Source organism: Sminthopsis crassicaudata, chromosome 1 (assembly GCF_048593235.1).
Source record: "Sminthopsis crassicaudata isolate SCR6 chromosome 1, ASM4859323v1, whole genome shotgun sequence".
In the NCBI taxonomy this organism is placed as follows: domain Eukaryota; kingdom Metazoa; phylum Chordata; class Mammalia; order Dasyuromorphia; family Dasyuridae; genus Sminthopsis; species Sminthopsis crassicaudata.
Window position 1 is genome coordinate 658,149,031 of NC_133617.1, and position 26,329 is coordinate 658,175,359.

At 33.4% G+C, this 26,329-nt stretch overlaps 1 pseudogene; it reads left to right on the forward strand.

The window, feature by feature from the left end:
• The first annotated feature begins 967 nt into the window (after window positions 1-967).
• The window catches only part of LOC141551171 (SNW domain-containing protein 1-like), a 102,830-nt pseudogene continuing 77,468 nt past the window's right edge, over window positions 968-26,329 (forward strand).

Consider the following 26,329-nt stretch of genomic DNA (forward strand, 5'->3'; position numbering starts at 1 on the left):
ATATCTGTCTGCCCAGGTTGCATGTACCTTCGGATTCTAATGTTTATTGTGCAACAAGAAAATGATATTCGCACACATGTATTGTATCTAGACTATATTGTAACACATGTAAAATGTATGGTATTGCCTGTCGTCGGGGGAGGGAATAGAGGGAGGGGGGGTAAATTGGAAAAATGAATACAAGGGATAATATTATAAAATATATATATATATATATAATAAAAAAAAATAATTCTATTTTTCTTCCATGTGACAGCCTTTCAAATATTTGAAGACAGCTATAATACCCCCATTCCAAGTATGTTACTCTAATCAGTCTTCATATGGCATGACTTAAACATCTTCATTATCTTTCATACCTTTCTCTGTATGTTCTCCATATTATTATTAATAACCTCTCTAAAATATGACACTACAACTGAGCACAATGCTACAGGTTTGATCTGGTCAAAGCAGGGCACCATGGGATTATTACTTCCTGTTTCCTAAATGCTTTGCCCCTATTAAAATAGTCAATGACTACATTTAATTTTTTTATTATCTCATAACTCTATTGATGCATATTGAATTCAGAATTCACTAAATTTCTTACATCTTTTTGTAGTTTATGTATTATTCTTTTTATCTCTGCATAATCTTTTTATAAACCTAGTACTTTAAGTTTCCTTAGAATAATCCCTCATAGACTATATGCCATCATCACTTTCTTCCCTGACACCAGAATCCTAGGATACCAGTGATATAGACAAGTCCTGAGATGAATCAGTACATTACATAAATGATGTGATTTATTATGCATATCTGTTGAACTGAATTATATATATTGTCTTATTATAAGCCCAAATTTGAATCAAGGCTGTTTTAATTATTGTGCTCAAATACACTGATGTTGGTGAAATGGGTGATAATCTATAAAAAAAACTATGAATATTTATCCATTGACTCAATAATTATTTTCCATCAAATCATGAGTGTTACAATATGCAAAAATACTGAAGTGGTTCTAAAGGAACAAATCTATACAAGAGACTGTGAAGTCTACTTCAAGCTGAGGAAGCGCTTTCACAGCAAAGACTGGTATTGCTTCTTAAAAAGGAGAAAAAAGTACTTCTATCTTAAATATGCAAGTGCAATCTTCAAATATTAGAAGGATATTTGAGAACTTTTGAGATTAGATCTCAAATTAAGCATGGCCTAATCCTCAACTCATCATCTATAGCTAGCACATAGGTCAGAGACAACATATGGAAAACCTCCTTGAATACTTTGAAAATATCATTTGCAAAAGACTGTTTAATTAAAACTAAGATGAAAAATGTTTTAATGCCTCTCTTCTGTCCCAAATGAATAATACTAGTATTGCAGCTGTAATTATTAAATGTCAGCTCTTCTGTCTAGGCACGTGATCAGAATGATCTTTTTTTTTTTTTTTTTGCTTTTTTTTTTCAAATATGCATGATTCTCAAAACAGAAATGTTGTATGTTCTTAAAGAAAATTAATCATCACCCGACTACTTTCTAAATGGCATTTCTTAAAATGTTAGAGATGCAACATCTTAAATAGAACATTATAGTGTCTCTCAATAAAGGCATATTGAAATATAAGGATGAATACATCATTTAGAAGACATTTAGAGAGATCAGAATTCCTATGCAACTCAGAATGATAAACAGATTTTTTATGGGTAATAATGATAGGAATGTCAAAGGTGAAGACAAATTATTGGTGGCATCATCTAACCTTTTTCTTTGTGCTCCAAGCTTTATTTATCAAGGAGCATTCTGAGATGGGGTATTGAGGGCCAGATAGAATTCAAAATGGGTTGGAGTATGCAGAATAATAATCAGGGACTAGATGGGGTATCAAAAGGAATTATCTAATGCCAAGTCCTATCAATACGCCTAGAAATATTGAGTTTATGCCAAAAGAAAAGAGATCAAAAGAATCCCTAGGGGCTTCTGATAGTTTTTGTTTGTTGTCTGACAAAGTTTTCTGGTTTCTAGCCTTGGATCATTCATTAAAATACTGCTAGCCCTCCCTGACAAAAAGAAAAAAATTATTTTTGCTTTAACCTAACAAGAGGGAGGAGAAAGGAAATGTGTGTGTGTGTGTGTGTGTGTGTGTGTGTGTGTATGCATAGTGCCTATGAAATAATAGGTAATGTGTAAAACTTTTTATTTGTTATTTTTTTTAATAATTTGATCTCATCTAATGGGCAGTAGGTGACACAGTGGATAGGAATGGAGTGCTGGGTTTGGAGCCAGGAAGACTCAGCTCCCTGAGTTCAAATCCATCAAACTTTAGATACTTACTTGCTATGTGACTTTGTGCAAGTCACTTAATTTTGAGTTTCTTCATCCATAAAATAAGCTAGAAATAGAAGTGACAAATCAAATCCAAAAGCTTTTGTCAAGAAAATCCCAAAATTAGCTCACAAAGAGTCAGACACAACTAAAAAAACAATTGAACAACAACAAAGGAAGTCAAAAAAAATATACTAAATAGGCTACATTGCTTAAGTCCTAGCAGATGGTAGCAGGAAAACATTTCCTTCAACATGAAGCCAGAAGAGCTTCACAGATTCAACATGATGAAGAACTAAAATAAATGTCCAACATGATGCATTTCAGACTACAGTGGAGACTAGCTTGGTAATATCACTAGGATGTATCAGTAGATTTGTAGGTTACTTTGGATATGCTTATATTCTAGCTATATAAATTCCCCGATTCAACATATTGTCTGGATATATGTTGTTCTCTACTAATAGTAGGGTTACTCTGAGGGAGAATTCACATCATTTCCATTAATCTGCATTGCTATTTGCTTTAAAGTGTTTCATTTTGTGCTTTAAACAGATATCTCCTTTTTGGAAGAAAAATCTTTATTAGGGTTCACCCTGATAAGTCCATCAAACTCAGGAAAATGAGTCTAAAAAGAGTTTATTAATAATATACAAGGCATATAGAATGCATTGGGTAATGCTCAATTTTTTAAAGATAAATTTTCATACAAAGTCAATTCTAATAGGTTTACATTCCAAAAAGGGATGGAATAGTGTTTGCAGCAATTTTGAATTCACAATACAGGTAGGATGCTAATTTCCAAAGGGGAACAAGATGAGCATAGGGTGCTCTTCCCTTATCATTATGACAGGTACTATAATCCCTCTTATGAGACAGTTGACACAGAAACTTATGTAGCCCTCTCCCTAAGAGTGAGCTCTCATATACCTATACAGCTTTCCTTCAAAAAGGGCTGTTATATTGTGTGATAGCAGGGTGGGGAAATAATGCAATTTCAATTGCATTAACTTGTTCTGCCTAAATATTGCTTAATAATTCCATACTTTTCATGTAGAGGTTTGTACATTTTTTCTATTTGTATATAGCCTGGCATTGAAAGATAAATGGATACATAATAGAGTAGTGATGGTTACAACATGCTTAAGTATGAGCTGGGGATCCTGTGTTTAATAGAGCAACTGAGAACCATGTAAGATGATATAGGATGAGAACACAAATTAAGAAATCTTTTTACAGAATAATCCTTTTACTGAAGTTTTTTTTTAGTTTTACTAGTACCTTCCAATTACAGAGAAATACTAAATTCTTGGGGGGTTTTGTTTTATATTATATTTTTCCCCAAAAAATGACTTTATCTTCTCTCTCTCTCATCTACCTTCTACTGGGAAATGACAATAAGAACTATTGTTATTTACTGTAAAAGATTTATGTAAACTCAGGGTAAATAAAAATCCCATGTTGACATTATCTAAAAATATTTGCCTCCTTCTGCATATCACATTTCTCTCAGGGAGAGGGCATCATTTTTCATCACTGATCTTATACCAGAATAGCTGGTCATTGGTCAGAATTCTTAAATATAGTTTACAGGATTGTTCATTTTTACAATATTGCTATACTATAAATTGTTCTCCTGGTGGTGTTCACATCATTAGTGGTGGGAGGTGAGAGGGGAGCATTGCATTCCTTTCTTAACGTGGCTGATGTTGTTTCCAATACCTTAATATAACCCTATCTCATGCCCTAAATGCCCTTGTCTTTCATGGAGTTTATCATGTAAATTTTAATCTCTGGTCTATTCTCTACAAGCATTCCTTATAGTTAAGTCTCTCTGATTTTCAATTGCACACATCAGAGAACTTGTTTGGTATGATCTTTGTGAACCCTACTGATTCACAGATAATTAGAACCATCTTGAAGAAAATCTTTCCTTTTTTAAAGTAATTATTATTAAATTTGAGCCACTAGGAATTTGTACTATAGAGCATTTCCCAGAAGCAAAATGGAAATATATTATTTTACAGATTTCAGATTCTAGAAAGAGTCATGGACCTATTCTCTATCCTTCCAATTATAGTTGGGAAGAAAGATTTTGCTAAACAGAAGGTCAATACCCTACAGGTATACAGAACTAACATATTCAATAAATAAGGATCATGAAGGGCAGCTGCCCCAGGGTTCTTGTTGATTTCTCTTCACTTTACCTGGAGGCAAATTGCTCCCCATTAACCCTTTTCCTGAAACTCTACTTTGGGCCTACATTGGAGTATTTCAAACAAAAATGTAGATTTATAAACACAAACAGCCATCTTATTATTCTGCCAAAAAGATCCCTTAACCCTTCACTATTTTATATCATTCCTAATACAAACATATTACTTAACAATTGTACTGTCTTATGATAGCAAAACAATTTCATTTTTCTGCCTTTTAAGTGTTAAGTTGAAGGACTGATGCAAAATGAAAAGTTTAAGACTTCACTAAGTTTCTTAAAAAGGCTATTTTAAAGGAAATTTTTTTTTTTAATTTTTTTTTATTATATATATATATATATATATTTTATAATATTATCCCTTGTATTCATTTTTCCAAATTACCCCCCCTCCCTTATTCCCTCCCCCCGACGACAGGCAATACCATACATTTTACATGTGTTACAATATAGTCTAAGTACAATACATGTGTGTGAATATCATTTTCTTGTTGCACAATAAACATTAGAATCCGAAGGTACATGCAACCTGGGCAGACAGATATTAGTGCTAACAATTTACATTCCCCTCCCAGTGTTTCTTCTCTGGGTGTATCTACCTCTGTCCATCATTGATCAACTGGAAGTGAGTTGGATCTTCTTTATGTTGAAGATTTCCACTTCCATCAGAATACATCCTCATACAGTATCGTTGTTGAAGTTTACAGTGATCTTCTGGTTCTGCTCATTTCACTCAGCATCAGTTGATTTAAGTCTCTCCAACCCTCTCTGTATTCCTCCTGCTGGTCATTTCTTACTGAGCAATAATATTCCATAACTTTCATATACCACAATTTACCCAACCATTCTCCAACTGATGGACATCCATTCATCTTCCAGTTTCTAGCTACAACAAAAAGAGCTGCCACAAACATTTTGGCACATATATGTCTCTTTCCGCTCTTTAGTATTTCTTTGGGATATAATCCCAGTAGTAGCGCTGCTGGGTCAAAGGGTATGCACAGTTTGATAACTTTTTGGGCATAATTCCAGATTGCTCTCCAGAATGGCTGGATTCTTTCACAACTCCACCAGCAATGTATTAGTGTCCCAATTTCCCCACATCCCCTCCAACATTTGTCATTATTTGTTCCTGTCATCTTAGCCAATCTGACAGGTGTGTAGTGGTATCTCAGAGTGGTCTTAATTTGCATTTCTCTGATCAGTAGTGATTTGGAACACTCTTTCATGTGAGTGGATATAGTTTCAATTTCTTCCTCTGAGAATTGTCTGTTCATATCCTTTGACCATTTATCAATTGGAGAATGGTTTGGTTTCTTATAAATTAGGGTCAGTTCTCTATATATTTTGGAAATGAGACCTTTGTCAGAACCTTTGTTTTTAAAAATATTTTCCCAATTTGTTACTTCCCTTCTAATCTTGTTTGCATTAGTATTATTTGTACAGAAACTTTTTAGTTTGATGTAATCAAAATCTTCTATTTTGTGATCAATAATGATCTCTAGTTCTCCTCTGGTCATAAATTCCTTCCTCCTCCACAAGTCTGAGAGGTAGATTATCCTCTGTTCCTCTAATCTATTTATTATCTCCATCTTTATGCCTAAATCATGGACCCATTTTGATCTTATCTTGGTATATGGTGTTAAGTGTGGATCCATATCTAATTTCTGCCATACTAATTTCCAGTTTTCCCAACAGTTTTTTCCGAATAATGAATTTTTATCCCTAATGTTGGAATCTTTGGGTTTGTCAAAGATTAGATTGCTATAGATGTACCCCTTTTTGTCCTTTGTATCTAATCTGTTCCACTGATCTACCGGTCTATTTCTTAGCCAATACCAAATGGTTTTGGTGACTGCTGCTATATAATATAGCTTTAGATCAGGTACACTTAGACCACCTTCCTCTGAGTTTTTTTTCATTAGTTCCCTTGCAATTCTTGACCTTTTATTCTTCCATATGAATTTTGTTGTTATTTTTTCTAGGTCATTAAAATAGTTTCTTGGGAGTCTGATTGGTATAGCACTAAATAAATAGATTAGTTTGGGGAGTATTGTCATCTTTATTATATTCGCTCGGCCTATCCAAGAGCACTGAATGTCTTTCCAATTATTTAAATCTGATTTTATTTTTGTGGCAAGTGTTTTGTAATTTTTCTCATATAATTCCTGACTTTTCTTTGGTAGATGGATTCCCAAATATTTTATACTCTCAACATTTGTTTGGAATGGAATTTCTCTTTGTATCTCTTGCTGTTGCATTTTGTTAGTGATATATAAAAATGCCGAGGATTTATGTGGATTTATTTTGTATCCTGCCACTTTGCTGAAATTTTGAATTATTTCTAGTAGCTTTTTAGCAGAGTCTTTGGGGTTCTCTAAGTATACCATCATGTCATCTGCAAAAAGTGATAGTTTAATTTCCTCATTTCCTACTCTAATTCCTTGAATCTCTTTCTCGGCTCTTATTGCCGAGGCTAGCGTTTCTAGTACTATATTGAATAGTAATGGTGATAGTGGGCAACCTTGTTTCACTCCTGATCTTACTGGGAAAGGTTGCAGTTTATTTCTATTGCATATTATGCTTACTGACGGTCTTAAATATATACTCCTGATTATTCTAAGGAATAATCCATTTATTCCTATACTCTCAAGAGTTTTTAGTAGGAATGGATGTTGGATTTTGTCAAATGCTTTTTCTGCATCTATTGAGATGATCATATGGTTCTTATTAATTTGATTATTAATATGGTCAATTATATTAATAGTTTTCCTAATATTAAACCAGCCCTGCATTCCTGGAATAAATCCTACTTGATCATAGTGTATTATCTTGGAGATGATTTTCTGAAGTCTTTTTGCTAATATCTTATTTAAGATTTTAGCATCAATATTCATTAAGGAGATTGGTCTATAATTTTCTTTCTCAGTTTTCGATCTACCAGGTTTAGGTATCAGTACCATGTCTGTGTCATAAAAGGAATTTGGTAGGACTCCTTCATCCCCTATTTTTTCAAATAATTTATATAACATTGGGGCTAATTGTTCTTTAAATGTTTGGTAGAATTCACATGTGAATCCATCTGGCCCTGGGGATTTTTTCCTGGGGAGTTGATTAATAGCTTGTTCTATTTCTTTTTCTGAAATGGGACTATTTAAGTAATTTATCTCCTCCTCTGTTAATCTAGGGAGCCTATATTTTTGGAGGAAGTCATCCATTTCACTTAAGTTATCAAATTTATTGGCATAAAGTTGGGCAAAGTAACTCCTTATTATTTCTCTAATTTCCTCTTCATTGGTGGAAAGATCCCCCTTTTCATTTGTAAGACTATCAATTTGATTTTCCTCTTTCTTTTTTTTGATCAAATTTACCAAAGGTTTATCTATTTTATTGGCTTTTTCATAAAACCAACTCTTGGTTTTATTTATTAATTCAATAGTTTTTTTACTTTCAATTTTATTGATTTCTCCTTTTAATTTTTGTATTTCGAGTTTAATTTTTGGTTGGGGGTTTATAATTTGGTCTTTTTCTAGCCTTTTAAGTTGTAAGCCCAATTCGTTAATCTTCTCTTTCTCAATTTTCTTCAAATAAGCTTCTAAAGATATAAAATTTCCCCTTATTACCGCTTTAGCTGCATCCCAAAGATTTTGGTATGATGTCTCATCATTATCATTATCTTGGGTGAAATTGTTAATTGTTTCTATAATTTGCTCTTTCACCCAGTCATTCTTTAAGATGAGATTATTCAGTTTCCAATTACTCTTTGGTCTATTTACCCCTAACTTTTTACTGAATGTAGCTTTTATTGCATTGTGATCTGAGAAGAAGGCATTTATTATTTCTGCCTTCCTACATTTAATTTTGAGATCTTTATGTCCTAGTATATGGTCAATTTTTGTATAGGATCCATGAACTGCTGAGAAGAAAGTATATTCCTTCCTATTGCCATTCAGTTTTCTCCAAAGGTCTATCATACCTAGTTTTTCTAATGTTCTATTTACTTTTTTAATTTCTTTCTTGTTTGTTTTGTGGTTTGATTTGTCTAAATCTGAGAGTGCAAGGTTGAGATCTCCCACTATTATAGTTTTACTGTCTATTTCTTCTTGCAGTTCTCTTAACTTTTCCTTTAGAAAGTTAGATGCTATACCACTTGGTGCATATATGTTTAGTATTGATATGGCTTCATTATTTATGCTACCTTTCAGCAGGATATAGTTTCCTTCCTTATCTTTTTTAACGAGATCTACTTCTGCTTTTGCTTGATCTGAGATAAGGATAGCTACCCCTGCTTTTTTGGCTTTACCTGAAGCATAATAGGCTCTGTTCCAACCTTTTACCTTTACTCTGTATGTATCTCCCTGCTTTAAGTGTGTTTCCTGTAGGCAACATATTGTAGGGTTCTGCTTTTTGATCCAATCTACTATCCGTCTCCGTTTGATGGGATCGTTCATCCCATTTACATTTACAGTTAAAATTACTAATTCTGTATTTCCTGCCATCGTATTATCCCCAGATTATGCTTTTTTCCCTTGACCCCCCTCATACCCCTCCCCGATATTTAATTTACAGACCCCCCTTGTGACGCGCAACCCTCCCTCTTTTTTTTTTTTTTTTTTTTTTTTAGGATCCCTCCCCCCTCCCTCCAAGTCCCTTCACTTATTCCCCTTTTCCTTTTCCCTTTTCCTCTCCCCCCTTTTAATGAGGTGAGAGAAAATTCTCTGAAAAACAAGTATGTTAATTATTTACTCTTTGAGCCTCTTCTGATGAGAGTAAGATTCACACAATGATTCTCCCCCTCACTAAGTTCCCTCAGATATGGTGTATTTTCTATGTCTCTTCCTGGGATGTAGTTTCCCTCTTTTTATCACTCCTTCCCCTTTTTCTGAACCGACCTCCTTCCCTTTACTACACCCCCCTTTTTTTCTTTTATATCAGTAAAATCAAATTATCCTTGAGTATTTTTTATATACCCACAACAGAGTTACAGTTCTCAAGGGTTCTGTGTACCTTTTTCTGTTTCTCTTCAGTCTTGTGGATGTAGATCAAATTTTTTGTTTAAGTCTGGTTTTTTTCTTAGAAACATATAGAATTCCTCTGTTTCATTGAATGACCATCTTCTTCCGTGGAAAAAGATGCTAAACTTAGCTGGGTAGTTCATTCTTGGTTGCAGTCCTTGATCTTTTGCCTTACGGAATATCAGGTTCCAGGCCCTTCTATCTTTTAATGTGGAGGCAGCCAGATCTTGGGTGACCCTTATTGTGGCACCTTGGTATTTAAATTGTTTTTTTCTAGCTGCTTGCAGGATTTTCTCCTTTGTGTGGTAATTCTGCAGCTTAGCCACAATATTCCGTGGTGTTCTTTTTTTAGGGTCTATTTCAGAAGGAGTTCGATGAATTCTTTCCACATCTACTTTCCCTTCTGTTTCTATTATCTCTGGACAGTTCTCTTTGATAATTTCCTGTAAAATAGAATCTAGGCTCTTTTTTTGGTCATAGTTTTCTGGAAGTCCAATAATCCGCAGATTATCTCTCCTAGATCTATTTTCCAGGTCTGTAGATTTTCCCAGTAAGTATTTGACGTTGTTCTCCAGCTTCTCATTTTTTTTGTTTTGTTTGACTGATTCTTGAGTTCTCTGTGAATCATTCATTTCTATTTGTTCCATCCTGACTTTTAAGGAGTTATTTTCTTCTTTCACAGTTTTTAGTTCTTTTTGTAAATGCCCAATTTCGTTTTTAAATGAATTATTTTGCTCTATTGAATTTTTTTCCATTTCCCTAATTTTTTTTTTTTGAGAATTATTTTCTTTTTCCAATTCAGAAATTCTATTTTCTTGAGACTTTTTTATCTTTTCCAATTCAGAAATCCTACTTTCCTGTGTTTTTTTAACCTTTTCTAATTCACTAATTTTGTTTCCCTGCATCTCCTGTGAATTCTTTATTTTTTCCAACTCCAATTTCAGGACGTTGTTATTCTCTATCATAACTTCCCTTTCCTTGCCCCATTTTTCTTCGATCTCCCTCAATTTCTTAAGAGCTTCCTCTAGGAGAGAGTTATGTGATGGGGGGCAGGAATCGTTCCCCTTTAGGTTGTTATCTTCTGAATCTTTGCTGTTAACTTCCTCGGGGTTGGGTACCCGCTCTTTCTCTGTATAGAAGGAATCTATAGTTTTTCTAGCTTTTTTGCTCATACTTAAAAAATGTTTTGGGGTCTGTCCCTGGGGTAGGAAATTATTTACTTCTTTACCAGCTTCCTCCCAGACCGGATGGATGCAGCGGCCCCTGCGCCCGCGCTAAGAGAGAGCTCTGGGAGAGAGTTCCCCACCCCCTCCCTGGAAGCGCCTCAGAGGTGATTAGCACTGCTGTGCTTTGAGGGCGTAGAATAGTGAAGACAGCAAGAAGCTCAGCCTATGTGTCCGGGTGGGGAGTGGATGTCTGCAGCAGGTGATGTGAGAAGCCCCTGCGCTCAAACTGGAAGTGTCTGCCAGAAACCGCAGTCCCTAGTTCAAAGGTTCCGCTTCTCTGGGACTTCCTGGAGCTGAGTTCCACTCCCTCCAGCTAAGCTAGGCCGTGTGTGTTGCCTTGGGCCGTATCCACCCACTTGTCAGTCTCTTAACTATTCTCAGGAGGTAGCTGAGGCCACACCCCCTGGTGCCTAGTCTGCCGAGTCACCCCCAGGGTGGGGGGGGGGGAAATCTAATCTGAGTTTTAAAATATTTTGGCTTTCTCTTCTGAACTGCTAAATAATTAGCAGAGAAGAGCTAACAGCCTGTGCCAGATTCCTTTACCTCAGTGGCTTCTCTGATCCCAGAGCCCCTCCCAGCGCAATGGGCGCAGTGTGCCCCTACCCCACCGTCTGTGCTGGTCTTTCTTATTCCTCCCCTGAGAACTGACCTTTCCTGTTGAAATTCCAGATTCTCTTCAGCTGGTAAGTCGTGCTTCCAGTCCTTGTGGTATCTATTAGTCCTGAGCTAATTTTGAGACTTAATTTATCTAATTGGTTGTGAGGGAGTGAGGACGTTCACTGAGTAGTGTGTTTCCTCTCCGCTATCTTGGCTCCGCCCCCCTATTTTAAAGGAAATTTTGAGAATATTATAACAGAGGTCCTCATTTCAATATTTTATTTTGTGCCCAGTCTATTCATTCCCAATAATTTCAATAATAATATTTTGCTATTATTGTTATTATCAAAAAAGGTACACAATTTATATTTCAAAGGCAGTGCATTTTAAAAGGGTTAGTAATTTGCTGTAGCAAAGCAACTAGCTATCCTGTTTCCAAGAAATAATCAAAGAGAAAAGATGCAAGCCCAGAAAACAGCAATGACAAATATAATATTATGAGTCAGATCTTGAAATTGCAAAACAAATTGTGAGAGGGAAAATAAAACATGCTGTTTCTTGTAGTTAACTTTGTGAAGGAAAAGTGTTAGAAATCCCAAATTCTTTTGGAAGGAACTGATTACACCCTAAATCTGCCAAGAAAACTGAATAAAAATGAAGCACATTGGTGGTCACAAAGTACAGGTGGTAAAGGAGTGGGTTTCAGTAGAATTCAAGATCCTGAACTTCTTTCAAGGCTTATTTTTATATGATGTCTTAATCATTTTCTGTTCCCCTAATATCTTGGTTATTTTTCCCTTCTCTCCTTCATAAGCAATTTTTTTATGTATATGTTTTATATTTATTTGATAGGAATGCTAAGTAAGCAATGTTAAAAGGAATTGCTTTAATTCTCTTCTCATTTTGAATGATTTATATTAGTTTCTTGGCTTTTTTGCTTCTGAGGTGGAAGCAGGGAGAGCCAGGATTGTCCATTATCTTCACCTAACTATCTTGGAAATAGAGACACTCAATTTTTTTAAAAAAAGAATTACAAATGTCTGCAAGTATTCAGTGTTTCATAAATGTTTGTTGATTGCTTAATTGATCAGATGGCCCCAAGCTTTTCAAAGAAGTAGAAGGTCTGGCCATCTGTTACATATCCAATGATTTGGTGTGAGGTTGGGCTTCAATGGAGAAACATCTGAACTGACCTTTTTTAAATTCTCACTATTGTTTGAGATCTTTCAGCCCATAGTGGAGCATTTTGTGTGTACTTTTAAAATATTTTTTGTTTACATGTTATAAAACACACACACACACAAACTCACAACACTATACAGATACTTTTCATCTGGAGTGTGTTTGAAATTGTAATATCATTTCCTTTCTCCAACATCAACATTGCAGCCAAAGTCTTTTTCCTTCTCTCTTCTTGTCATACACTGACCCATCCCCACCATTTCCAGAAAGCACTTAGAAGTCCTCTCATCTATGAGGATTACTCTAATTTCACAAAGCTGGTGGTTCATCATTGGAGAATAAATGCAAAAATCAATGAAGGTAGATAAGTGATTGTTTTTTGATGACTGGAGAAAATATTGGCAAATTTGTAGGCAGATTTGGCAAGTTTAGAGAGACTGAAGATTAGTGATAAAATAGTATTGATAGAGGGCAGTAGAAAGGTTGGAATGGAAACACTTATAAATGGAGATGAGTTATCTTTGCTAAAGAAAAAAGGGGTCCGTGAAAGCAGTTGACAAAAATCAGTCCTACTCTAGAAAGCAGAACAAAAGATAGGGACTTAATGTTAAGAACACAACAGGGAATTATGGGAAAAAATCTTGTATTTGAAGTTAGACTATCTGAATTCATTTTCATTCAAGTTTGGGTAAAGTGTGAATTTTAGGAGATTCATCCCTTGAGAAAAGTGTTAGAGAATTTGGGGACCACCAGAACATAGAGATTTACATTCTAAACAAACAAACAACAAACAAACAAACAAAAAAACCCTTAAACTTACCCAAGAGGCAATATGATCCCTACTACCTTATAGCCTAACAGGGGACTAAATCACCAATAAAGTATTACAGTATTTGTATACCAGAGAGTCATACATTTAAAATGCTATTTGAATTCTAAGAGACCATCATTATTTCTCTATTTTCTTTCTGAACCATTAGTGATATTTAATGAAAACCTTAATAGTAGAGTTCTCCAAGGACTTCTCCTTGGCCCTCTTCTCTTTTCTCTCTTATACCTTTTTCAATTTTAATAACTATAGTGCTTCACCCACCAATTTATATGGATGACTCTTAAGCTTATCTCCACCCTTCTTCAGTACTACATACCTGTTCCTTCAATAGTGCTCAGGAAATTAACATAATTGCTGGCTGCATGATCTTGGGAAATTCACTTGACCTCCCTAACCTTCAGATTTATTGTCAGTAAAATAGAATAATGCTGTGTGTCCTAGTTATGTCACTAAGTTGCTACAAGGATCAAATGAGAGAAATAATGTAAAGTGCTTTATAAACTTTAGAGCAGCAGTTATCATAGATTGTTAGACCTGTAAAAAACCTTACAGATAGATCATCGAGGACAAGCCTTTCATTTTATAGATGAGGAGGTATTAGTATTATTGTACCAATTATTACAGAATCTTGTATGCTGTAGGATTTCCACTGGTTAATGACTGATTATTTTTCAACGTATATTTGTTTATGAGATTTTCAGCAGTTATTAGTCACTCTGAGTATGTTAGGAGGAAAACAAGCATAAGATCCTTTTTAATAAGCAATTTTGAAAATAATATGAAACAAGCAAGGAAGATAAATGTTGAAAATCTCTCCTATCTTATAACAAAAATGACACCCACTATGGTATGTATTTGATTTATGTAAACCAACAAAAGAAGGCAACCTTGAAAGGAAGGTGAGAAACAGATTGAAGTGCTCAGGGATCTAAATGAGAGACACATTTTAGCTCTATGTTTCCCATAAATCATAGTTTGTTTTTCTATAAATCTAGCAGTTGTTAGAAATATGGAAGTGGGGCCCATTTATAGGTTAAGAAGATATAACTCTTGATTTGCTAAATGACTACCACACAATTTTTGGGCCCTGAGACCCAAAACCTTCAAAGTCATTAAGTTCAATTTCGTTGGGGGCAGGGATATATATCATAGCAGCCCAATCATATTCATCTCCAACATCTCCCCAAATTTCTTATCTGGATGACCCAAGTTGTGTCACAAAATCAGGAAGACCTATGACTATGGGAAGGAGAGCCAAAGAACAAAAGTGTCATTGGAATGGAAAACTATTCCTCTTGGAGCCTTTCATTTCTTCTTTCTTCTCTAGGAAAGGGATCAGAAGGCCCTTTCCTATTTTCTTTCCTAGCTTACTTTGCATATGTATTCACCAGTTATAACCTTCCATCTTCCTCCTTCTCCATTATATTGTTAGCTCCTTAAAGGTAGAGGTTGCTTTTTAACTCTTTTTGCATTGCTAGCGCTTAGTACAATGCACTAAATACTAAAGTACTAAATGGTTAAATGTTTATTTATTGATTTTAATTGATTGTTCCTTTTCGGGTGTCTTTATGTCTTTAATTATACAATTCATTTCTAATCCTACTGAATATGAATAGTATTTTTTGTGGTAAAATAAATTATATTATATGGTACCTATAATTGTATATTGAATATAGTATAAATCATAAAATAAGCTTACTAGATCAACTATAAATTTTTGCTGCATAATTTCAACTGGGACCCCACTATAATAAAATAATCTTTTTATATCCTTTTCCATTCATGAGTGTTTTCATCCCTTCTTGTATTCTCCACCAGTGTTTTTATTCCTATTTTTATCATTAATGCTCAATTTCCCTATGTCTACTGGGTGCTTCTCTTCTACCTATAAACTTGACAATATCTTCCCAATCCTCAAAAAAAAAAAAATCAGTTATCTGTCTATCACTCATTTTTGGCCACTCCTTAAGAAAGTTGTCTTCCATTTTCTTTTTCTTTCTCTTCTTTTTTTTTCTCTTCTTCAATAGAAAAATTCAATAGAAGCTCCTCTCTCCAAAATTTGCATTGATCTTATGGCAAATATAATGACCTTTCCCTCAATTGTCATCTTTTTTATCCTCTATATTGTCTGTGAACACTGTTAAGTACCTTCTTTTTTTGAACCTCTCTTCTCTGTAGATTTCTAAGTGATTGCTTTTTTTGGTACTTCCCCAAACCATCTCACCACTTTTTCTCAATATCATTTGATGAATTGTTAATCAGATCAGATCCACTAATTATTAGTATTCCCCAAGAACCTAACCTTTGCTCTTTTCTTTTATGCTATTTCAGTTATGAAGCCTAGCTACTTATAAAGAATCAATTATCTCTATGCTGATACTTCTCAGATTTATTTATACATTCCTAACTCACCTGCTAATCTCTGATCTCACACCTCCAACTGCTAGTAGACATCTTATGAGATGCCCCATTGATCTCATAAATTCAGCAGCTCCAAACTGAATTAGTTATCTTTCTCTTGAAGCCCTTTCCTCTTCCTAAACTCTACTGAGACATTTCTATGCTCACAAAATACACAATCTAGGTATTATCCTCAATTCATCATTGCCTATTATATCTCACATCAAATCTTAATCTGTCATTGAGTCCTTCCAATTCTGCCTTTATAAGAATATTTTGTATGTCTACTTCTCTTCTCTGATGCTGTCACCACCATAGTATATGCCTTCATCATTTCACATCTGTACTATTGAAATAGCTTTTTTATTTGCCTTCCTGGATCATGTTTTACTCCTATAGTTTCCTCTTTACTCAATTTTCAAAGTGTTTTTCCTAAAGTTCAGGTGTAACAATGTAACATCAGAGTGACTCCTTATCTCCAAGATCAAATATAAAATCCTGTTTGATGTTCAAGAGCTTTTATAATCTAGGTCCTTTCTTCCTTTCCCATTTTCTTACCCTTTACTTCTCTTCAAGTATTCTGCAGCCCAAACATTGACTTTCTTTCTATTCACCAAACATGACTCATCATTTCTCAACTCTATACATGTTCAATAATTATCTACTTTACTTGAAATTCTTACCAGCCCTCCTATCAAATTCTTGATATCTCTGGCTTCCTTCAATTTTCTCTTAAGATATGAACTACTAAAAGGCTGTCAAAAGTTATCTTATTGCTAGTGGCTCCCCTTTGCTAATTATCTCCAATGTAGCCTTTTCAACTTGTTTGTATATAGTTATTTGAATGATATTTATCATGTTATAACGTAGGTTCCTTGAGAGCAGAGATTTCATTTTTTGCCTTTTTTGTATCACTAACTCTTAGTACAGTGTTTGGTGCATAATATTTTTTAATAAGTGCTTTTCCACTGACTTAACATTATGCTGCTGTTGTTCTTGTTTAATTGTTTTTAGTGCTGTCCTTTTTGGAATCAACAAAGACCCAAATGAAGTTAGTGGTCATATCAATGGAAAAGAAAACATGGATATGGAAGATATTGTGGAGGTAGAATCAATAAGGTATGAATCAAAGAACAGGAAAAGGCATTTTTTCAAAAGAATCAACAGCAATAATCATTTAAAAATATGTTGCCTTTACTAATAAAAATCTGTAAATTAAAATAGGGCTGAGATACCATATCAAACTTTTGAAATTGATAAAATAATTTAAATCAAGAAAACTCAATGAAGTTAGGCTCATTGTGATTCCTTGAGGATAGTATTGCAAATTAATAGTGCAGAATTTTTCTGGAAAGTAATCTGGAAACTCGTCATAAGTAGTAGAAAAGTAATTATATTTCTTAACCCAGTAATTCTATTGTTCTGAATATATCCTGAGTGTTAGGGAAAACAAACAAAAAAAAAACAAACAAAAAATATTTAGGAATATTTTATAGAAATATTACTTATCTGTGGAAAAAAAACTGAAACATCTCAAAATAGCAGAACAGTTAAATTAATTGTGATAATTTTGGTTATTAAACAATTTATCCTCTAGGCATGGATGCTTAATAATTCTATGAGGATAAAGGATGTTTTTGGTGGAGAAATAGAACTGATGACTTCCTAGAAAATTATTATAGTAGTTCAAGTGTGTGTTGAGGAAGATCAACTGATAGCATAATAGAGTGCTAGAAATAAAGTCAGAAGACCTGAATTCAAATACAGTCCAAGATATTTGTGATTGTTTGTGTGGGAACTGAATTTAAGTAAGTGTTTCACAAAGTTATTAGTTTCCCTCTTTCTTCTTGAGTCATCATGTCTAATGACAGGTCAACTACCAATGGCTTTGGGAAGCAGTGGATGACTGTGGCACCTTTGATTTCTAAGGAGACCCTAAGAGATCCACAATGCCTGCTTTAAAAGCCTTCATAATTATTGGAACAAATTATTCTCATTCTCCTATTCCATTGGGGAAAGTCTCCATACCTAGGTATTATTATTTTCACCATTTTTCAGAAAAGGAAATTAAGACAGAGAAATTATTTGACTTATCTAATTTCATCTCATTAAATAAATTTCTGGAGTATATGGACGATTTAGGAAGATTAGCACCTCTTGTGTGAGGATTTGACAAGCTTTTTTCAGTTGATCATAGACATGCTATAGCATGCCCCAAAATCACTTCTTGTTAAATCATAGAAACAGGTGAGCTAACACATGTTTAGGGCATTTGATAGGTTTCAGACATGGAGGTCTTTTCCCTATTTGTTCTTCCAAATTATTGAGAGTTGCAACCTGATTTACTAGTTCTTTTCATGACTCGAACATTTTCCTTCTTTATCGCTATTTCCTGACTTCCCTGGCTTCCTTCAAGTCTCAACTAAAATCATACTTTCTGCAAGAAGTCTTTCCTTATCCCCCCAAATTCATACTTTCCCTTTGAGATTATCTCTGATTTATACTGCATTTGTTTTATTTTTAAAAGTTTTTTTTTTTTCTTTCCAATATTGTTTCCCCAATTAAATTTTGAGCTCACTGAAAGTAGGAGTCTCCTCACCACTCCCTGGCTTCTTTGTGTTTCTAGCATTTGTCACATGCAAGACATTTAGTAAGTTTTTGAATATTTGTCATAAATGACACTGAACATGGTATTTTAAGGAAAAATCTAAAGACTACTTTAATTTTTTTTTTCTTTAAACCTTTCATGATATGGGAAATGGCTAAGTTCTAAGAATTGAGAACTCATTTTAAGGAAAGTGGACTGGATCAAGGAACAAAGAAAGAAAAGAAATAGGGAAAAAAAAAACATTTTATAACTATTGAAAAGGAGAAAAGGGACACAGATCTAAATGTTAATCCAAACATATGCAATAATATCATAAAGCTAATTATTGCCCAGAGACAGAAGTGAAGCCTATATTAATGCATATTAATTACTGTAGGATAGAAGTAAACAAGATGGATACATTTGGTACTGGTGATTGAGTAGCAATTTCAAAAGAAGTAGAAAGAGAATTATGAGCATGAGAAGAAAAAGGGGCAGAAAAGGGCACTGAAATTTGATAGATGTCATGTGTTCTAATCAGATACTCAGTATCCATATTTCTTGAAGAATATTCTGAAAATATCAATATTCAAAAGCAACAAAGCAATCATAATGTTCAGTCCCCACCTCCTGCTTCTCCTCAAATCAAGTTCTGATGGGCAATTTTTTAGAAAAATTTCACAGGAGCTAATTTGTAAACCTGAAAAAATCCATCACCACTTTATATATTAAAAAAAAACAAAAACGAAAAACAAAAAACAATAAACACTTTAAACACTTCTCCTCCCTGGAGATTGATAGACTATGCCAGGTGTTTACAAAGAAGCAGCATATTCAGTCATGTTAGGGCAATAGGATCAAGTGACCAAAATATAAATCAAGCTTTAAATTCTAGCTGAGGCAGATTCTCTTCTCTTTTGGCTCAGAGGTCACATTTTAAATATTCCAATCATTTATACGCAATGTCAAAATATATCGTGTTGTTATGTTTAAATTTCCAAAATATGTACAGTTTCTGTTTCATTATCTTTTCACTATCTCCACATGAATTTTATTTCATGTAACATATCTAATCTTGAAAACGTATTGATAAGTAATAGTTTAGTCAATTTTATTGTATTTTAAAATACCTGAAAATCACCTTGTCTCTGTAGAATACTGTTCTATATTATTATATAATGCTAAGAAATATTGAAGGCTAAAAGTTTTGGCCGTTGATACTATAGAGTCATACAAATGCATGCTTGTTTATTACATTCAAAAATATAGAATTGAGTTACTAAAGATTACTTAAAAAAAAACTTTCAGGGGTAATACCTTTCAATTTGAATCATAAGCAGTTATCTTCCTAAATTCTCTAGCAGAATTCATCCTATAAATTTCAGATAATTTTAATCTTAACTATAATGCATCTTAGAAGATGGTACCAAATTAACACATACATACATGAATTATTTCATTATTTCTTTAAGAAATGGTTCCATGTTTATTTTTTTAACATGTACAATTAAATTAAATTTGTATTGCTTTGGAGAAAAGTTTGGCCTCAGACCAAATATTCCAATCCAGAAAATAATGTCTTTGCATGGGTTAATTTTAATTTTAGTGCTACAAAAAGGCCAATCATATTTGTGCACCTATAGTGAACACAAAAAGAACATATAAGAATAGTTATCCTTCTGAGGAACAAGTTGTAGAAAAATTCAATTGTTAAATCTGATCCAGAAAGGACAAAATATACCTTACCAGATACTTGTGAAATATGCAAAGATAGGAAGAATGGTCTCTGTTACAGTGGATAGAATGCTATATCTATAGTCAGGAGAAATTATCTTCCTGAGTTTCAATCTGGCATCAAATATTTACTAGCTGTGACCCTTGACAAATCACTTAATGCTGTTTTCCTCAGTTTCCTCATCTATAAAATGAGTTGCAGAAAGAAATAGAAAACCATTCCAGTATCTTTGCCAAGTAAATCCTAAATGGGGTCTCAAAGAGCTGGACATGACTGAAAGGACTGAATAGTAATAACAAAGCATATCTTTCCTCAAAGGGAGGACCTCTATCATTTTTCTCCTTAAAAAGTAATGTTTGGGAAACCCAAAAGGGAATAGACTCTAATATAAACTCAACTTACACTTGAGCTTAAACAAAAATCTATGTGAACAATCATTTAAAATGTGCTTTTCCTATATAGACTGAATATATGTTTATGGACTGATGTGTCTTTGCATATATACTCTTTTCTTAATATTTTCTTTTTCTCTCTCACAGACAGACAAAAAGAGGTTATGATGCATTCTAATTGGCCTTTTTGTAGCACTAAAGAATTTCTGACATTTTCTACCTAAGTGAATGAAATTATACATTTTATTTAACCATGTTATTTAGTAGCTGATTCTGTAGAAATATTTTTACTTATTTTCAAAGGAATTATCATCTGAAAAGGATTGAATATTTGTTCGCACACATGCATTTTTTTGGTAAAAAAAAACATAATTGTCCATCATAGAAATCAAGTTTGCATTTGAACAAATAACAAGAAATTTGTTTCCTAACATATCACCTTTGTTTTCTGACTTCTAAGGGCATATTTTCAATATACTTATAAGCTGTTTATTGAAACTCTGCTTCTTAATGGATTAAGAGAAGTATAAATGAGAAGGAAAAAACACATGAATTATTTCCACAAAAAGCAGGGAAAGCTATTTTATTCTTCACAGTGAGCCTGAAATAACTCCACTCCTGTTATTAGCTAAAAAACAAACCAAAAAATGTTTTTTTTTTAATTTTTTTTTTACATATGTATCTTGAAAATTTTTGAGAAAGCTTATAAACATAGGCAAGGTTGACTAATCAGTGGAGCTTCACTATTAATTCCATGAGCTCTCTAGTGAATTTAATTAGATTTCTGGTTGTTATGGGCCAGAACTCTGACCTTGAAACAAAGGATTCTTACAAGGTACTAAGTCAGTGGAATTGATACAGACAATAGATATCTAATTTAGCGTGATTCAGTCAGTATGATTGATTTAATCCTACAAGGAGATGTTATGGACCAGAAAGTGAAACAAGGTACTAAGAGGAATTGAGGAGACAATGGTTAAGTCTAGTTTAGCACTGATTTAATCCTACAACAAATAATGGTTTCCTAGGGATATGATGATTAGCTTGTACTCAGTATGGAGCATATAAACTAGAAACCTCAGACAGGGAGATTCATAGACAAACAGACAGAAGGCTACAGGCTGAAGGCTGGAGCACAAACTCTTGGACTCAAGACAGATTCATCCCATTTCATACCACCTTGATGACAGCTCTCCTCCTTCGCTTCTCCACTGAAACCAAGACTCTGGAAGGCTCCCAGAAAACTAGCTGAGCCCCAAGTGAAGGAGATAAGACTTTGAAGGAGACAATAAATGATTTGGACTTTAACCCCTCGTTGCACTTGTGGTGATTACTGAACTGAAAAAAAAGGCTGCTCCCAGAGACCCAAAGGAAACCTCAACAGAAAACATTGCATTTTAGAGAGGATATTACAGCTGATTGTGGTACTTTTTTTGAAGATATCAAAGTATACCTCCCCATGAAGTGTAAGCATGCCAATTCATAATGCTGATGCATATATCATACACATATATCACTTTTGCTTGTTTGGGAATCAATAGCCAGCCTGGATTCCAAAGACCACATTCCTATGGCTCACTCTTCTGAGAAAGGTTGTATTCCATGAAGTTAGAAAGAAAACAGTGAAGGAGGCCCAGAGATAAGAGGTCCATCTTTCAGGGGAGAAAATAGCCTTTCGTTTTTTTGTTTGTTTGTTTGTTTGTTTTGCTATAATAGGTATGGCCTCTTGTCAGAGTCCTTGAGGGAAAAAAAAAAAAGGGCTTACATCATCTAGATTTGAATCAGGAACTAGAGATGGTTAAAGAGCTGACTAGAGTCTTTTTTTTTTTTTAAGATGTCTTCAATTCTGGCTATGCAGCTAAAATGAAAAAAAACGATTCTCCCCTAAATCACATGTTTAATCAAGTGTAATGTTCAAACTTATACTATGCTAGTATGTCATTTGTTTTCCTTTCTAGAAAATTTTCCTAAAAACATGCTTTTCAGCCTCCTAAAAGTGATCTCAATCTCCCATAAAACCAAGGAGTGATTATATTGAATAATTGTCCTTATAAAGGTTATCTTTGGGAGTCATTTAAAATATATATTTTATGGAGTCTTTTTTTAACAGAACAATCATTTTGGCATATCAGAATATGTTGTACTCTTTTCTTCTCCTCCTTCCTCTTTATAAACTTTGAGCCTTTCCTTGTAATAAAGAAAATGAAAAAAAAAGGAAGATGCAAAACAAATACCCTGAGAGAGCATTCAAGTTCCAATGTCCTTAGTTATTCACCTAGCTGGACTGAGGAAGAATGCTTGTTCTGCCAACTATTATCTAAAAGTAATATCAATCATTGCCAATAATTTGAGTTTGCTTTCCTTTCAATGTTGTTTTCAGTTGAAAATTGTACTGCTATCAATGTGTATATTATTATCTAGTCTTGTCACTCTATGATTTCATGCAGTATTTACAATATTATTCTGAATTTCTCATATCTATTGTGTCTTTGCATTATTACAAAAAATGTTTAGACAGTGTCAAATCAATAGGCACCCATTTTTAAGCTATCTAAATGATTACTATGATTATTTTCTTTGCATTTATAGCAATTTGTTTGACTTTCTATAAATTGCAGGCTGAGTAGAGACATCAGTGGATAAAAAGGCATTTAATTTTATGATTATAATGTAATTATAATTAATTTTTATTATTGTGTAATTGTGCAATTATGATTACAGTTTTAAAAATGTTTCAGGGCAGTTGTCTTCTCAGAGTCCCTTCAAAATTCACTACTTTAAACTTTTGTAATTTTTATTTGATGTTTGTATAATGGATTGTAATTTTACTTCACTTATTATTAGTGATGTACACAATTTTTTCTTTGGTTGTGGATAATTTTAATTTCTTCTTTTGAAAATTATTTGTTCATATATTTGATTATTGATCTATTGCAGAGTGACTTTTGACATTTTTTTTAAACTTTAACCAGTAGAGAGGAACCAGTTTTTCAGTGGTGAAAAGTACAATTATAATGTTTTTAATTCACTTACAATAAAGCAGGAAGCAATTTTTTAAATGACCCATTTTTTATGTCTTTGTTTGAAAAAAGAGATTCTTGATTTCTGCTCAGTTTTTGTTTTTCCTCCACTGACCATTGGTAAAGATTGGGTTTCTATATTCCCCCAAAATTGATAGAACTTTGTAAAATAAAAGTCAGATGTCTACCTAAAAATATTATTAAAATAATTTTTAAAAACTATCCATAAATATAAGGGGAGAAGTATTCAACTACAAATTATCTTCTGCAAATTAAGAAATCTCTTTCCATTTCATCATTTCTTTTGAAAAAAACAGGGAATGGGAGAACATGACATGAAATAATGTAGAATTTGCATTCAGAAAATCTGAATTCAAATCTGGTCAATGCTATTGATTACTTAATGAATTTAAGTACCATCAGAAAACCATTTCACTTATAAATTTATGACTGTGACATGTACATTTATTTTTAATTCAATAAGCATTTGTTAAATACCCGATGTATGCAGGGAAGTGTGCAGGGTTCTGAGGATATAAAATAAAAATTTTACAAGAACTGGATATTTTTTTTTATTCTGAATACTAGACATTGCCTTATGAATCATGTTGGGAGAGAAAAATCGGAAAAAAGCAAAAGGAAAAAAAAAACATAGGAGACATATGCTGACTCATATTTAGTTTCCTTAGTTCTTTTTCTGCATGCAGCTGGCATTTTTTGTTCAGTCTACTGGGATTGCTTTGAATTACTGAATCAACAAGTGTTTCATAGTTGATCAAAACATATTCTTGCTGTTGTTGTGTATAATATATTCCTGATTCTGCTTATTTCACTCAGCATCAGTTCATATAAATCTTTCCAGGCCTTTCTAAAATCAGCTTGTTCATAATTTTTCATAAAACAATAATATTCTATTATCTTCATATACCAAGTTGTCCAGCCATTTCCCAATCGATGGGCATCTACTCACTTTCTAATTCTTCAGTATCACAAAAAGAGCTGCTACAAATAGTTTTACACTTGGGATCATTTCCCCTTCTTTATTATTTCCTTGGGATACACACCCAGTAATGGCACTGTTGGATGAAAAGGTATGCACAGTATTATATCCCTTTGGACATAGTTTTGAATTGCTTTCCAGAATGATTGGATCATTTCACAATACTTCCAATACTGTATTAGTGTCCCAGTCTTCCCAAATTCCCTCCAGCATTCATCATTATCATTTCCTGTCATCTTAAAAAATCTGAGAGTTGTGAGGTGGTATCACAGAGTTGTGCTACTTTGTGTTTCTCTAATTAATAGTGATTTAGAGCATTTTCACATAAATATAAATGATTTTAATTTAATTATCTGAAAATTTTTCATATCCTTTGACCATTTATCCATTTGGGAATGATTTGTGTTCTTATAAATTTGACAAAGTTCTTTATATATTTAAGAAATGAGATCTTTATGAGAAACAAAGGCTGTAAAGATTTTTTCTCACCTTTGTAATTCCCCTTGAATCTAGTTTCTGTTGGTTTAATTTGTCCAAAATCTTTTTAATTTGATATAATAAAAAGTAGTCCATTTTGGCTTTCATTATATTCTATAGTTTTCACTAATCATAAATCCCGGGGGCAGCTAGGTGGTACAGTGGATAGAGCACCAGCCCTGAATTCAGGAGGACCTCAGTTCAAATCTGGTCTCAGATACTTAACACTTCCTAGCTATGTGACCCTGGGCAAGTCACTTAACCCCAGCCTCAGAAAAAGAAAAATAATCATAAATCCCTCCCTTCTCCAAAGATCTGATAGTTAAATTATCCCTTGGGTTCCTAATTTGTTTATGGTAACCTCATTTATGCCAAAACCATATATCCATTTTGACCTTATTTTTCTTCTGGGGTGTGAGGTGTAGGTCCATGACAAGATTGTGACATATTATTTTCCAGTTATCCCAGCAATTTTTGTCAAATAGTGACTTCTTATTCGACAAGCTGGAATCTGGGGGTTTATCTAATACTAGATTGATTGTTCTAGTCCTTGATTATTGTGATGTAATGTATCTAATAGCCAGTACCAAATGGTTCTGATAACTACTGCTTTATAATACAGTTTTAGATCTGATACTGCTAAGCCAATATGTTTTGTACTTTAAAAATACTTATTTTTATTAATTTTACATTATTTTAAGTATTTTTATTAAAAAATATATTATTTATTATCAAGATTTTTTTGTTCTTCCAGATGAATTTTGTTATTATTTTTTTCTAGTTCTATAAAATAATGTTTCCATAGTTTGAATAGTATGACACTGAATAAGTAGACAAATTTTGGTAGAATCATCATTTTTATCATATTATCTAGACCAAGCCATGAACAATTGATATATTGCTAATTATTCAGATCTGACTTTCTCTGTGTGAATAGTATTTTCTAATTGTGTTCATACAGTTCTTTAGTTTGTCTTGACAGATAGACTCCCACATATTTAATTTTGTCTACATTAATTTTAAATGGAATTTTTCTATCTCTTGCTGATGAGCTTTGTCAGTAATATATTGAAATGCTGATGATTTATCTGGGTTTATTTCATATTTTGCAACTTTGCTAAAGCTGTGAAATTTTTTCCAGTAGGTTTTTGGATTATTTTCTAGGATTCTCTAAGTCTATCATCATATATGCAAAGAATGATAGTTTTCTTTCTTTACTGCCTATTTTAATTCCTTTAATTTATTTTTATTTATTGCTAAAGCCAACATTTTTAGTACAGTGTTGAATAATAGTGATGATAATGGGCATTCTGGCTTCACCCCTGATCTAACTGGGAATACATCCAG